Below are 16,295 nucleotides of genomic sequence, written 5' to 3'. Positions count from 1 at the left end.
CTGAGGGCTGGCTCCCTCCTGCACTGCTGGACTGAGATTCTGGGAGTGCGGTAGGTCAAGGGAGGAGGGTGGAGCTTTCGTGGTGGGCCAGAGGCCCAGGCATCAGAGCCCTGGGTCTGGTACTGGAGGCGAACCCAAGCATGTCAGGCAGGGTGGCACTCCACTGAATGTGCATCAGGGCCTCCAAAAAGTTCTTGACAGTGATGTGGGAACGTCTGGGCACGTGCTTGGCCCCTGATCCTGTTGAATAGTGTGTGCTCCTGTGCCTGGGTCATGATGCTCTCGCCTGCAGTGGGGCCCCAGGGAAGCCACATCAGTACCTTGTGTGGTGTCAGTTTTTCTCCTGTATAATGGGCAGAATGAGGCCCACCCAGTTTGAGGGCTGTCCAGGGAATTAGGTTGAGATGGCGCTTGTCAGGGGGTGCACGCAGCACCCAGTCTGCACTAATGCTCCGTCTGTTCTGCCTGTCCCCAAATTATTCCTCTGGGATGCCCTATGCTAAATGTGAGACAAAAGCTGTGTGTCCACAGGCTTGCATGGCTTTGTCGCATTTGTCCACTTGAGTGATAAGCTGTGATGCCCTTTTGCATGGGCCGTGGGGGTCTTTGTGGCTGTGCAGAGGAAGCCAGAGCCCTGCAGGCCTCCGGAGTTTTATCCCAAGTTGGTGGTCATTGCATAAGACTTTTCTTTAAATCGACTCCTTGAAAAAGTTAATGTTGCCCATCTAAGCCCTCCTTAGCAATGGCATCTGTACAGTCTGGACTTGTTGTTCAGCAGCTCAGTTGTGTCTGACTCTTTGTGACCCCCATAGACTGCAGCACGCCAGGCTTTCGTGTCCTTCACCATCTCCCGAAACTTGCTCAAGCTCATGTCCATTGAGTCGGTGATGCCATTGGTGATTGAAAGAGCGACAGACTTTATTTTCTTGGGCTCCAAAATCACTGCAGATGTTGACTGTGGCCATGAAATTAAAAGACACTTGCTCCTTGAAGAAAAGCTATGACCGACCTAGACAGCATATTAAAAAGCAGAGACATTACTTTGCCAACAAAGGTCCATCTAGTAAAGCTATGGTTTGTCCAATAGTCATGTATGGATGTGAGAGTTGGACTATAAAGAAAGCTGAGTGCCAAAGAATTGATGCTTTTGAACTGTGGTGTTGGGAAGACTCTTGAGAGTCCCTTGGACTGCAAGGAGATCCAACCAGTCAATTCTAAAGGAAATCAGTCCTGAATATTCATTAGAAGGACTGATGCTGAAACTCCAATACTTTGGCCACCTGATGCGAAGAACTGACTCATTTGATAAGACCCCTGATGATGGGAAAGATTGAAGGCAGGAGGAGAAGGGGACGACAGAGGATGAGATAGTTGGATGGCATCACTGACTCGATGGGACATGAGTTTGAGCAAGCTCTGGGAGTTGGTGATGGACAGGGAAGCCTGGCGTGCTACAGTCCATGGGGTCGCAAAGAGTCAGACACGACTGAGAGACTGAACTGAACTGAGGTTTCTCACAGCTTTCCTCCCAAGGAGCAAGTATCTTTTAATTTCATGGCCGCAGTCAACATCTGCAGTGATTTTGGAGCCCAAGAAAATAAAATCTGTCACTGTTTCTACTTCTGCTTCTATTTGCCATGAAGTGATGGGACTCGATGCCATGATCTTATTTGTTTTTTTATGGTGGTTTTTTTTTCTTTTTTTTTTAATTGAAGGAAAATTGCTTTACAGAATTTTGTTGTTTTCTGTCAAACCTAAACATGAACCAGCCATAGGTATACATGTGTCCCCTCCCTCTTGAACCTCCGTCCCATCTCCCTCCCCATCCCACCCCTCTAGGTTGATACAGAGCCCCTGTTTGAGTTTCCTGAGCCATATAGCAAATTCCCATTGGCTATCGATTTTACATATGGTAATGTAAGTTTCCATGTTACTCTTTCCATACATCTGACCCTTTCCTCATTCTCTCCCCATGTCCATCTATCTATTCTCTATGTCTGTCCTGTAAATAAGTTCTTCAGTACCATTTTCTAGGTTCCTTATATATGTGTTAGAATATGATATTTATCTTTCTCTTTCTGACTTACTTCACTCTGTATAATAGGTTCTAGGTTTACTCACCTCATTAGAACTGAGTCAAATATGTTCCTTTTTATGGCTGAGTAATATTCCTCTTGAGAGTCCCATGGACTGCAAGGAGATCCAACCAGTCCATTCTAAAGGAGATCAGTCCTGGCTGTTCTTTGGAAGGAATGATGCTAAAGCTGAAACTCCAGTACTTTGGCCACCTCATGCGAAGAGCTGACTCATTGGAAAAGACTCTGATGCTGGGAGGGATTGGGGGCAGGAGGAGAAGGGGACAACAGAGGATGAGATGGCTGGATGGCATCACTGACTCGATGAATGTGAGTTTGAGTGAACTCCGGGAGTTGGTGATGGACAGGGAGGCCTGGCGTGCTGATTCATGGGGTCGCAAAGAGTCGGACACAACTGAGTGACTGAACTAAACTGAACTGAACTGAATATTCTATTGTGTATATGTACCACAACTTCTTTATCCATTCATCTATCGATGGACATCTAGGTTGCTTCCATGTTCTAGCTATTGTAAACAGTGCTTCAATGAACAATGGGATACATGTGTCATTTTTCAATTTTGGTTACCTCAGGGTATATGGCTAGGAGTGGGATTGCTGGGTCATATGGTGGTTTTTTTCCTAGTTTTTTAAGGGATCTCCATACCATTTTCCGGAGAAGGCAATGGCACCCCACTCCAGTACTCTTGCCTGGAAAATCCCATGGATGGAGGAGCCTGGTAGGCTGCAGTCCATGGGGTTGCTAAGAGTCAGACACGACTGAGCGACTTCACTTTCACTTTTCACTTTCATGCATTGGAGAAGGAAATGGCGACCCACTCCAGTGTTCTTGCCTGGAGAATCCCAGGAACGGGGAGCCTGGTGGGCTGCCGTCTATGGGGTCACACAGAGTCGGACACGACTGAAGCGATGCAGCAGCAGCAGCATACCGTTTTCCATAGTGGCCGTGTCAATTTACATTCCCACCAACAGTGAAAGAGGGCTCCCTTTTCTCCACACCCTCGCCAGCATTTATTGTTTGTAGACTTTTTGATGTTGGCCATTCTGACTGGTGTGTGGTGATATCTCATTGTGGTTTTGATTAGCATTTCTCTAATAATGAGCAGTGTTGAGCATCTTTTAATGTGTTTGTTGGCCATCTTCTGTTTAGGTCTTTTCCCCACTTTTTAATTGGGTTGTTTGTTTTTCTGGCATTGAGGTGTACGAGTTGCTTGTATATTTTGGAAATTAATCCTTTGTCAGTTGTTTCATTTGCTATTCTTTTCTCCTGCTTTAAGGATTGTCTTTTCACCTTGCTTAAAGTTTTCTTTGCTGTGCAAAAGCTGTTAAGTTTAATCAGGTCCCACTTGTTTACTTTTATTTTCATTTGCATTACTCTAGGAGGTGTGTCATTGGAGAGGGCAATGGCACCCCACTCCAGTACTCTTGCCTGGAAAATCCCATGGATGGAGGAGCCTGGTGGGCTGCAGTCCATGGGGTCGCTAAGAGTCAGACACGACTGAGCGACTTCACTTTCACTTTTCACTTTCATGCATTGGAGAAGGAAATGGCAACCCACGCCGGTGTTCTTGCCTGGAGAATCCCAGGGACGGGGGAGCCTGGTGGGCTGCTGTCTATGGGGTCGCACAGAGTCGGACACGACTGAAGCAACTTAGCAGCAGCAGCAGCAGCAGGAGGAGGTGGGTCATAGAGGATTTTTCTTTAAGTCATAGAATATTCTGCCTGTGTTTTCCTCTAAGAGTCTTATGATTTCTGGTCTTACATTTAGGTCTTTAATCCATTTTGAGTTTATCTTTGTATATGGTGTTAGGAAGTGTTCTAATTTCATTCTTTTACATTTAGCTGTCCAGTTTTCCCATCACCATTTAGAGAAGAGGCTGTCTTTGCCCCACTGTATATTCTTGCCTCCTTTGTCAAAAATAAGGTACCCATAGGTGCATGGGTTTATTAACATTGGGTTTTAAGTCAGCTTTTTCACTCTCCTCTTTCCCTTTCATCAAGAGGCTCTTCAGGTCCTCTTCACTTTCTGTGGTATCATCTGCATATCTGAGGTTGTTGATGTTTCTCTCAGCAATCTCTATTCCAGCTTGTGATTCATCCAGCCTGGCATTTCCCCCGTGTACTCTGCATAGAAGTTAAATAAGCAAGGTGACAATATACAGCCTTGATGTACTCCTTTCCCAATTTGGAACCAGTCCATTTTTCCATGTCCAGTTCTAACTGTTGCTTCTTGACCTGCATACAGGTTTTTCAGGAGGCAGGTAATGTGGTCTGGTATTCTCATCTCTTTAAGAATTTTCCAGTTTGTTGTGATCCACACAGTCAAAGGCTTCAGCACAGTCAATGAAGCAGAAGTAGACTTTTTTTCTGAAATCCCCTTGGTTTCCCTATGAGCCAATGAATTTTGGCAGTTTGATCTCTGGTTCCTCTGCCTTTTCTATATTCAGTATGTACATCTGGAAGTCCTGTTCACATACTGCTAAAGCCTAGCTTGGAGGATTTTGAGTATAACCTTTCTAGCATGTGAAGTGACTGCAGTTGTGTGGTAGTTTGAGCATTCTTTGGCATTGCCTTTCTTAGGGATTAGACTGAAAACTGACCTTTTCCAGTCCTGTGCCTACTGCTTAGTTTTCCAAATTTTCTGGCATATTGAGTGCAGCACTTTCACAGCATCATCTTTTAGGATTTCAAATAGTTCAGCTGGAATTCCATCACCTCCATTAGCTTTGGTTATAGTGATGCTTCGTAAAGCCCACTTGACTTCACATTCCAGATGTCTGACTGTAGGTGAGTGACCACACCATCGGTTACCCAGGTCATTAAGACCTTTTTAATATCGTTCTTCTTGTGTTACTGCCACCTCTTGTTAATCTCGTCTGCTTCTGTTAAGTCCTTACCATTTTTGTCCTTTATCATGCCCATCCTTGCATGGAATGTTCCCTTGATATCTCCAGTTTTCAAGAAGAGATCTCTAATTTTTTACATTCTGTTATTTTCCTCTGTTTCTTTCCATTGTTTGTTTGAGAAGTCCTTATCTCTCCTTGCTTTTCTCTCGAACTCCGCAATCAATGGGTGTATCTTTTCCTTTCTACCTCGCCTTTCACGTCTCTTCTTTTCTAATAGCTTAGACAACCACTTTGCCTTCTAGCATTTCTTTTTCTTGGGGATGGTTTTGGTCACTGCCTCCTCTACAGTGTTAAGAACTTCTGTCCACAGTTCTTCAGGCACTCTGTCTACAAGCTCTAATCCCTTGAATCTATTTGTCACCTCCACTGTATAATCATAAGGGATTTGATTTAGGTCATACCTGAATGGCCTAGTGGTTTTCCTTACTTTCTTCTCCTGAATTTTGTAATAACATACACAATGTCAAAATGTCAGCCTGAAAATCTCTATCCCTATCCTTTCTAAGGATGGAAGTCAACCAAGTATTTCCACTAAAGTTGCAGTTGCACAGGAACAATGAATGTTTACAAGTCACACTGGCAGACTGATTCAGATGAGAAGGGCCCCAGGGTTGGGTGGATGAATGGAAACATGGAGTGTACTCCGGGAGCCAGCTCAACTCCGCTGCTTTTTCTTCTTGTGGGGAGTCTTTGCGTTCCAGTAGAAGAGTAGCTGAACAGCGATGAGGCTGTTGCAGAGAGAAGAGACTACAAAGGTTCCAGACATGAGGGGGTTTCCAGTTTCCTGAATGGAGGTGAAGATGGGGCCAGGGAATCCCCACAGAGCAGAAGGACTATGATGGCTGAGAGCTGTGCCCATGTGGTACTTCGTGGCTGCCTGGAGCAGCCCTCTGACCTCCACAGCAGGCATGTTGGAGGTCTGGAGCAGCGTGGTGACAGCCTGGGGCATAGGTGGTGCAAGCAGCAGCAGCAGGGCCAGGGTGTGGCTCGATAGGAGAGCAGCACCTCTCACGTCTGCACTCCATAGTGCAGGACCAGGACCAGGACCAGGGCCAGGTGGTTGTCTGGAGCATCCGGAACAGGGATTCACCTGAAGAATCTTCCCTGGTGGCTCAGTTGGTAAAGAATCTGCCTGGAATGCAGGAGACGTGGGTTTGATCCCTGGGTTGGGAAGATCCCCTGGAGGAGGGCATGGCAGCCCACTCCAGTATTTTTGCCTGGAGAATGTCATGGACAGAGGAGCCTGACGGGCTGCAGTCCATGGGCTCACAAAGAGTCAAACACAGCTGAGCAACTAAGCGCAGACCATGGTCCCAGTCAGTGCCGCTGGCTCTAGCATTGCTGACTGAAGACTCAACCCTTCAACACTCTGCCCCCAAGATTTTAAACACTTGGAGCAGCTTTACCAGAAGTAGGCCAGCCACAGTGCCAGCCCCGGGGCTTTGCTGAGGAGAATCTTGAAGCAGGGAACTTCCTTAGCGCAGAATAGGCCTCACCTGGAGACACTCCCTTCCTGTTGCTCATATTTTAAAGCACGCCAAAGCTGTATACCTGCTGAGTCCCTTCTCCCCTGCCTTTGCTTATGCTTTGGCAGCAGAGTTTATCTTCCCACCTTTGCGCTCCTCCATCTTGCTTTTTCTGGACTCTTAATTCTACTCTATTGATGTTTATGTCTACTACAGTCTAGATCATTGTAACTCTGTGGTGAATTTTGAAATTGGGACGTGTGAATCCTTTAAATTTTTTTTTTTTTCAAACAACATTGATTTGGCTATTTTAGGTCTCTTGCATTTGTACATAAATTTTAGGATCATCTTTTTAAATTTTTGCAAAAACAGCAGGTGGTATTTTGATACGTATTGCATCCAACGTGTACATCAATTTGGGGAATATTGACATCTTAACAGCATTAGTCTCCTAGTCTACAATATGAAATGACTTTCTATTTATTTTGGTGTTTTAACTTCCTTTCAATTATGTTACAGTTTTTAGTGTGCAGGAATTGTGCTTATTGTGTTAAGTTTGTTGCTAAATATTTTATTCTTTTTTATGTTACTGTGAATGGAGTTATTTTCTTAATTTCCTTTTGAAAACTCTGAATACATAGAAATAGACTTGAACAAGAAGTAGACTTGATCCACATGTACTTGAGCAATAGCAGTTGGTCTGCTATCCTGCAGCCTTTCTGAATATTTACTGTTAGTTCTTTTGCGAATGCCTTAGGATTTTCCATGTGCAAATCATGTCACCTGCAGATAGTTTTACTTCATTTCCAGTCTGGATGCCTCTCATTTTGTTTTTGAATCCTGATTAAATCTCTTTACTTGTTATAGGTCCATTCAGAGTTTTTCTATTTATTCTTGTGTTTTGATAGTTTGTGAGTTTCTGGGAATTTCTCCATTTCATCTCAGTTATCTAGTTGGTATGCAGTAGTTTGTAGTATTCTGTTATAATCCTTCTAATTTTTACAAAGTCTTTATTGATGTCCCCTGTTTTTCTCCTGATTTTAATAATTTTAGTCTTCTGTGTTTTTCTTGATCAGCCTAGCTAATGTTTTGTCAATTTTGTTGATCTTTTCAGAAAACCACCTTTTGGTTTCCTCAGTTCTTTCTGTCGCTTTTGTATTCTCTATTTCGTTTATTTGTGCTCTAATCTTTATTTTTTTCATTCTTCTGAGCTTGGGTTTAATGCAGTCTTCTTTTTCTTGTTTCTTAAGGCATGAAGTTAGGTTATTGATTTGTAATTTTTTTTTAACATAGGCCTATAATTTATAGCTCTGGATGGCAGGAAACTCTGAACCCTGCTTTCACTGCATCTCGTATGCTGTGCTTTCATTTTCATTGATCGCCAAATATTTTCTAATTTTCCTTGTAATTCTCTCTTGAGCGTATTGTTTAACTTTGACATGTGATTGTGAATTTTCTAGTTTTCCTTCAATTACTGATTTTTAGTTTCATTCCATCATAGTCAAAAAGACTTGCTATGCTTTCAGTCTTTTAACATTTATTGAGACTTGTTTTATGGCTTAACATATATTAGAGAGTGTTCCATATGCACTTGAGCAAAATGTGTCTTTTCTTGTTGTTGGGTGGAGTGTCTGCTGTGATTCAGTTAGGTCTAGTTTCTTGTGTTGTGTTATTCATGTCGTATTTCTTTATCGATCTGTTATTCTGTCCATTATTCAGAGTAGGTCATTGAAGTCTTCATCTGTTCTTGGAGAACTGTTGATGTCTTTAATCTTCTAGTTTTCACGTCGTATGTTTTGGAGCTCTCCTGTTGTCCTGTACTTAGTTGTGCTTATGTTTATAGCTCTGTTATCTTCTTAATTAAGACTCTTTTAATCAATATGTATCATCATTAATCTATGTGCTGTGCTGTGATTAGTTGCTCAGTCTTGTCAAACTCTCTATGACCCCATGCATTGTAGCCCGCCAGGCTCCTCTGTCCATGGGATTCTCCAGGCAAGAATACTGGGGATCGTCCCACCCCATAGATTGAACACAGGTCTCCCTCGTTGCAGGCGGATTCTTTACCTTCGGAGCTACCAGGGAAGCCCAGTCTAAAATTATATATATTATAATGTCTTGTAATGTCTTTTTTTTTTTTTTTGACTTAAGTATAGCCACCTCAGGTCTCTGTTGACTGCTGTTTGCATGGAGTATCTTTTCACTTTCAACTTATTTGTATGTCTGGACCTAAAGTGAATGTCTTATAGACAGCACTTAAACAAATTCATTTTGTGTTGTTAATTCTTAAAAAGAAGGGCTTACTTCTGCTATTTTGTTCTCTGTTTCTTGTTTGTCATATCTTTTTGCTGTTGCTTTCTGCATTACTGTCATTAATGCTTAATTGATTTTTTTCTAGTGTGCCATTTTGTTACTTTTTCATTTCTTTATGTATATATACATTCATTTTTTCTTAAGTGATTACCCTGGGGATTTGTCATTAGCATACAGCTTTATAATAATCAAGTTTGAAATTATATGATTTTAGTTTCAATAAAAACTCTGCATATTTACAACTTGTGCCCCAAGCTGAATGTTCTTATTGTCACAAGTTATGTCTTTATACGTAGTGTATCCATTAACTTTGTAGTTTTATAATTATTGTTTATACCTTTTTTAAAGTCATATAAAAAACAAGATGAATTACAGAATAAAAATGCTGCTGGCTTTTATATTTACTTGTGTAGCTACGTTTACTGTCGTTCTTTGATTTTCATATGGTTTCAAGTTACTGTCTTGTATCTTCCTTTTGAGCTGAAAGATTACTTTAGAATTTTTTGTAGGACGTGGGCCGGCAAAGAGATCCTTAAGTTTTGTTTATCTGGGACTGTGTTAAGTTCTCTTTCACTTTTGAAGGACAGCTTTGGCAAATCTAAAACCATTGGTTGATGGTTTTTTAACAGTTTAAACACATCATCCCACAGCCTTCTGGCCTCTGTGGTTTCCGAGGAGAAATCAGCTATGTGTCTTATTGAGGAGCTCTTGTGTGTGACAGGTCACTTCTTGCTGCTTTCAAGAGTCTCTCTTTTCTGACCTTTGACAATTTGACATACTTTGTCTCAATGTGAATCTCTTTTAGTTTATCTTCATGGAGTTTGTTGAGCTTCTTAGGTGTATAGATTTATGTCTTTTATCACTTTTGGAAGTTTTTGACCAGTTCTTCAAATAACCTCTTGCCCCTTTCTCTACCCTCCTGTGGACTCCCATTACACATGTATTGGTACAATCTGTGTTGTCCCACAGCTGTCTGAGGCTCTGTCCGTTTTCTTCATTGTTTTTTCTTTCTGATCCTCAGACTGGCCAATTTCAAGAGACCTGTCTTTAACTTGAATGATTCTTTTGCCTGCTTAAATTGGCTGTTGAATACCTCATTAGTGAACTTTTCAAGTATTATACTTTTTAAATTTAGGATTTCTATGTTAAAATATATCTTTTAATGGACATTATTTATTTGCTGAGACATTGTCCTCATGTATTCCTTTATTTCATTGTAAATTGTTTCCTTTAGTTTTTTAAAAGCATTCTTAAAATAGCTGATGTGCAGACTTTTTCTAATAAGTCCAATATCTGGATTTCCTCAAGCACAGTTTCTGTTGACTGTTTCTTGGCCTGTGTGTGGGCCATGCTTTCTTGTTCCTTAGTAATTCTTTGTTGATAACTGGAATATTATGTGATAATATGTGGAAACTCTGGAGTTCAGATTCCCCCGTCCTCCCTGGTGTTTCTTGGTGTTGCTATTTGCTTTTGCTCCTGCTGTTTGGACGTTCAGTGACTTTCCTGAACGAATTCTGCAAAGTGTGTGTGTGTGTGTGTGTGTGTGTATAAGATACTGAAGTCTCTCTTCAGTTAGCTTATTGGTCAGCTAATGATTTCATAGTGATTTCCTTCGATGTCTGTAACCTGTAAGTCTCCCGGTTTTTGTCAGGGGACTTTGCGTGGGCATTGTTCCATGCATATAACTCAAAGCCATATCCACCTTCACCTTTACTTCAGGCTTTCATGAGGCAGATGTGTGAGTGTAGGACCTTCTCAGGTGTCTCCTGAGTATCATGGATGTATGGCCTTCTAGATGCCCAGGAGGAGGTCAGAGCTTTCCAAAGCCATCTACTAACATCTCATAATCCAGCTTTTCCTTTTAAGCCCATCGATTAGCCTGTTGCCTGCCAGTTGTTATCCACAAACACAGACAGCCATGTGCAGTAAGTGCCTGTGATTATTTTTTAACAAGTACCCCTGGGGAAAAGTTGTTTTTACTTGGTGAGCTTCTGTTCAGACTTGAATAATGAATAAATAAAGACACCCTTGTGAGTGGGGTTTTGCAAGGAACCACTAGTCAGCTTAAATAATGACTATTCCCTGGGAATGGACCTTTGAAAGAGCCCTCATTTCATTCTTTACCCCACTGGGTGGCTTCCAGGTTGCTGGTTTTCATTGTGATAGCGGACTGTTGGTTTTCAAGGCTACGTCAAAACCGGGGAGAAGGGTATGAGGATTGGGCAACTTAAAATACCACGTCTTGCTGTTCTTACCAAGATGTGGCTGTTTTTCTTGACTGTATGCTCCTCAGATTGCTAAGAAGCCTTTGGTTAATTTCCAGAGCTTTGAGAAAGCTGATCACAACAATTGTTGCAAATGTCTTAATTGATTTCATGGAAGAGAGTTTTTTTAAAAAGTTATTATTTTTGCCATTTTGCTAACGTGTCTTCGGATGATTTTAAAATGTTGAAACCAGCCTTGCATTTCTTGGATTATGCCCATTTGGTTGTTTGTGGTGTGTTGTTCTTTTTATATGTTACTGGATTCAGTTTGAAAATATTTGGTTGAGTACTTTTGTATTTACGTGCATGAGGAATTTTGGTTTGTAACTTTCTTACACTGTCTTTGTCTGGCTTTGGTATCAGGATAATGCTGGAATCACAAAATGTGTTGAAAAGTATTCTCTTTGCTTCTGTTTTCTGAAAGAGATTGTGTAGAATCTATGTTGGTCTATTCCTTCTTTAATTTCTTTTTTAATTATTTCACTGGGTAAACCAGTGAAGTCATCCTGGCCCAGAGATTTCTTTTTTGGAGGCCTAAATAATAAAACGGACAAGGCAATGGCACCCCACTCCAGTACTCTTGCCTGGAGAATCCCATGGATGGAGGAGCCTGGTAGGCTGCAGTCCATGGGGTCGCTAGGAGTCGGACACGACTGAGCGACTTCACTTTCACTTTTCACTTTCATGCATTGGAGAAGGAAATGGCAACCCACTCCAGTGTTCTTGCCTGGAGAATCCCAGGGACAGGGGAGCCTGGTGGGCTGCTGTCTATGGGGTTGCAGAGAGTTGGACACAACTGAAGTGACTTAGCAGCAAATAATAAAAACATTTTATCTATACTTATGAAAGTATATAGTTTGTCTGTTTCCTCTTGGCAAGTTTTCTTTTTTAGTTTTTGTATTTTAAGAAATTGATTACTTCATCAGATTTGTTTATTTCATGCTCATAGAGTTGTTTGTAGTATTCCTCTGTTCACTTTTAATATCTGCAGTATATGTAGTGGTATTTCTTGTTTAATTCCTGGTATTGTTAGTTTATTTCTTCTTTCTTTTTCTTGTTAGAGGTTTATCAATTTTATTGATCTTTTCAAAGAACCAGATGTAGGTTTCATTGATTTTATTTTTAAACTTTATTGATTTAAGTTATCTTTATTATTTCCTTCTTTCTAATCTTTTCTTTTTTGAATTTCTTAAGGTATAAACTTAGATTTCTGATTGAAATCTTTCTTCTTTTCTAATATAAATATTTAATACTTTAAATTTCCTTTAAGTGCTGCTTTAACTTTATTCTTCAAATTTTGATATGCTGTATTTTCATTGTTATTGGAGAAGGAAATGGCAACTCACTCCAGTGTCCCTGGAGAATCCCAGGGACAGGCGAGCCTGGTGGGCTGCCGTCTATGGTTCAGTCTGAAATATTTACTTATTTTGCTTGAAACTTCTTCGACTGCTGTATTATTCAGAGGTGTGTGGTTTAATTTCCAAGTGCTTAGAGATTTTACTCTTACCTCTCTGTTGTTGATTTCTAGTCTATACTAGCACATACTTTATGTTTAGATTTTAGAAATGTTTAGCGCTTTCTTAGTAAACCACAGTACGGTAGATGTTGGTGACTGTTCCGTGTATACTTGAGAGGGATGCCTAGTCTGCCCTTGGGTGGAGTGTCTTTCGTGTGTCCGACCTGCTGGTCACTGGCTAAGCGTCTAACGGTGATCTGTCTGCGAGTTCTGCCAGGTATTGTGTATAGAGTGCTGACGTCTCCAGCTATAACGGTGGCATTTCTGGCTTTGCTCTCAGTTCTGTCCGTCTTGGTTTCATGTATTTTGAAGCTCTGCTATTTGGTGCTTCCTCATTTAGAATTGTTATGTCTTCTTTGTACGTTGACTGGTTTATCTTTAGGTAATACTCCTCTTTATTGCTGGTAATTTTTTTGGCTCAGAAGTCTATTCTATTTGGTATTAGTGTAGATACGCAAGATATGTTTTGATTAGTGTTTGCATTGTATATATTGTTTCATTCTTTTATCTATACGTATCTGATGTGAGTTTCTTGCAGACAGCATAATGTTGGGTCATTTTTACACATCCCAACAATCTCTTTCTTATAATAGGTGTGTTTAGACTAGACTTGTTATTAATGCGGTAATTGTTTGAATTCTGGTCTACTGCCTTAATAATTATTTTTGTTTTTTCTCTTTTTACCTTTCCTATCTTTTGGGGTTATTTATGATGTTTTTAGTATTCCATTTTAATTTGTCTGTTGTGACACAGTAGTTACCCTAGGGATTGCAATAAACATAGTCTTCACCATCTGTTTAGAATCCAGAATTTTACTACTTCAGTTGACTTGTAGAACTTATATATATAAGTACTTTTGTCATCTCTTCTTTATGTTACTAATTGTCTTATGCATCATCTCTGTGAACATTGTAAACTTATTCAGACAGTATGATGATCTTTGGCTTTTAACTATCAGACATTTTAAAGAATTCAAGAGGAGAGGTATAGTATTTTATTTATCCAGTGTATTAGTCAGCTCAGGTTTTTATAGCAAAATACTACAGATTGTATGGCTCCAACAACAAAAGTTTATTTTTCCTTGCAGTTCTGGAGGTTGGAAGTCCAATATCAAGGTGCCATCATAATCAGTTCCTTGTGAGAGCTCTCTTCCTGTATATTCACATGGCCTTTCCTTGTGGACAAAATGTAGCAAAGTTAGGTTAAGTTAATATCTGAACTGGCAGGGGAAAAAAAGGGAAGTTTCTAGGTTGGAAGTGAAGATGGAATGAAAGACTAATGCAGTCAGTGATGAGTTGGTGTACTGATGTTGTTGTGGGGTTTTGGTTTCATGGATCTGGGTCTGACTTGCAAATACACAGTAGGAACTTAGGTCCAAGAGAGTTGGAGGAGTGGAACTGAGACAACTGTACGAATCTGAGAATCTTATAGAACCACATATTTAAGGAAAAGTACTATTTTCTATTTTCCTTGGCTTGGGTGTGAAAATAAATGAATTGGAATGTGAATTTATCATATTTGGGACCCCAGAATAAGAAGTTAGGCTAAAAATGAAGCTTTAGGCCAAGGATGCTCCTGGAACACCTGACAGGAGTAAATGTAAAGCATTCAGGAGGGATACCCTCCAGAATCAGGCTGCACTTAATGAATCCCTGGGGAACTCCTTGGGGGTCCAGTGGTTGGGACTCCCCACTTTCACTTCCAAGGGCCTGAGTTCAATCCCTGGTTGGGGAATTAAGATCCCATAAGCCGCGTGGCATGGCCAAATAAATAAATAAAAGTCTTTAAAAAAAATAATCCCTGATAAATACACTCTCACAATAAAAATATAAATATCAGAGGAATGATCCAATATAAATGAGAATTGGAATTTACAAACATAAGGAAGATTAGACCACCCAGGAACTTCAGACGATAGAACAACAGTCTGAAAGAGAATATAAATCTATTTAAAATGATTAAAAAGATGTATGGAGGATTTGAAAACATAAGAAAAGGTGTAATACTAGGGAAAAGAACAGGCAGATTTAAAGGAACAAACGAAATTTGGAAAGGAAACAAAATTTATAATGAACAATTTAGAAGAGGGATAAACAGCAAATTAAACTTAGTTGAACATAAAATTACTGAATTAGAAGATAGATCTGAGAAAGTTACTCAGAATGAATCACAAAGAAGTAAAAAATAAGAGTTAATAACAGAGTAGAGATGAGAAGCAGGCCACATGTATGTCTAAAAAGACTTCTAGGAAATAATGAGGAAGATGAAATAATGAAAGAAATAATTGGAGACATTTTAGAAATGGTAAAAGACATGTATCCTAAACTGTAAGATTTTTGTAAGTAATAATGGGAATTGTAAAAACAGTCACAGGTAGACACATCATAGTGAATTACAGAAGGTCGAAGATAAAGAGGAGATCTTCAGTTCAGTTCAGTTGCTCAGTCGTGTCCGACTCTTTGCAACCCCATGAATTGCAGCACGCCGGGCCTCCCTGTCCATCACCAACTCCTGGAGTTCACTCAGACTCACGTCCAACGAGTCAGTGATGCCATCCAGCCATCTCACCCTCTGTCGTCCCCTTCACCTGCCCCCAATCCCTCCCAGCATCAGAGTCTTTTCCAATGAGTCAACTCTTCATATGAGGTGGCCAAAGTACTGGAGTTTCAGCTTCAACATCAGTCCTTCCAATGAACACCCGAGACTGATCTCCTTTAGGATGGACTGGTTGAATCTCCTTGCAGTCCAAGAGACTCTCAAGAGTCTTTTCCAACACCACAGTTCAAAAGCATCAATTCTTTATAGTCCAACTTTCACATCCATACATGACCACTGGAAAAACCATAGCCTTGACTAAAGGGACCTTTGTTGGCATAGTAATGTCTCTGCTTTTTAACATGCTGTCTAGGTTGGTCATAACTTTCCTTCCAAGGAGTAAGTGTCTTTTAATTTCATGGTTACAGTCACCATCTGCAGTGATTTTGGAGCCTAGGAAAATAAAGTCTGACACTGTTTCCACTGTTTCTCCATCTGTTTCCAAAGAGAAAAAAGATTAATGGGATGATATTTATTCTTCTGTAGGTTTATCAACAGCAATGAAGAGCACAGAGTAAATGGAGAGAATTTATCATTCACAAAATCTCACTGAAGGAATTACCAATGAATTTATTTTATAAAGAAGAAATCAAATCTGGAGTAACAGAATGGGTTCTAGAGTAATGTGATACGAAGCAAATACAATAAGTTAATAAAAAAAGAACATCTGATTACAAGGCCAAGGATTTGATTACCCCAATGGTGGTTAGCCTGCTAGAAGCTGTAGACTGTATTAGCGTATTAATGTTCCTGTGACAAGAGTATCGCCTGTTTTTGGTGACATGGTATAAGAAACTCTACCTGAGAATACCAGTTCTTTGATGTGCCAGCCTCAAATTATGCCTCCCTTTGTTAGAGTAATTATGAGATCACAGGTGATGAGTAAACCTGGGTGGTAGCATATATCAACCTGAAAAGGATTGAACTGGGAGCCTTCAGATTCCAAGACCTATCCTGTTCCCTGCTTTCTGCATCTTCTGCATGGGAAGTTCTCTGCATTGAGAGAGCTAGGAACAGGGCCAGCCTGGGGCCAAGGCATTCTAGTTTTGAGTGCCAGGCGAGCCCTCATCCAGTTCTAGAAATTTGATTGTCTCTGACCGCTTGTTGCTCCCTGTCCTCAGAGCCCACACTGATGTTTT

The 16,295-nt window shown here is 40.6% G+C and overlaps 1 protein-coding gene and 1 pseudogene across 27 annotated transcripts in view; one reads left to right on the top strand and one right to left on the bottom strand.

The window, feature by feature from the left end:
• OBSCN (obscurin, cytoskeletal calmodulin and titin-interacting RhoGEF) overlaps nucleotides 1–16,295 on the top strand; it is a 238,535-nt gene that overhangs the window by 13,058 nt on the left and 209,182 nt on the right. The window lies entirely within an intron of this gene.
• On the bottom strand, nucleotides 5,658–6,341 carry LOC129641237 (mannose-P-dolichol utilization defect 1 protein-like; annotated as a pseudogene).

The sequence above is a fragment of the Bubalus kerabau genome, chromosome 1 (genome assembly GCF_029407905.1).
Source record: "Bubalus kerabau isolate K-KA32 ecotype Philippines breed swamp buffalo chromosome 1, PCC_UOA_SB_1v2, whole genome shotgun sequence".
In the NCBI taxonomy this organism is placed as follows: Eukaryota; Metazoa; Chordata; class Mammalia; order Artiodactyla; family Bovidae; genus Bubalus; species Bubalus kerabau.
The sequence above is the reverse complement of the archived record's forward strand: the minus strand, read 5'-3'. Positions and strand labels throughout refer to the sequence as shown.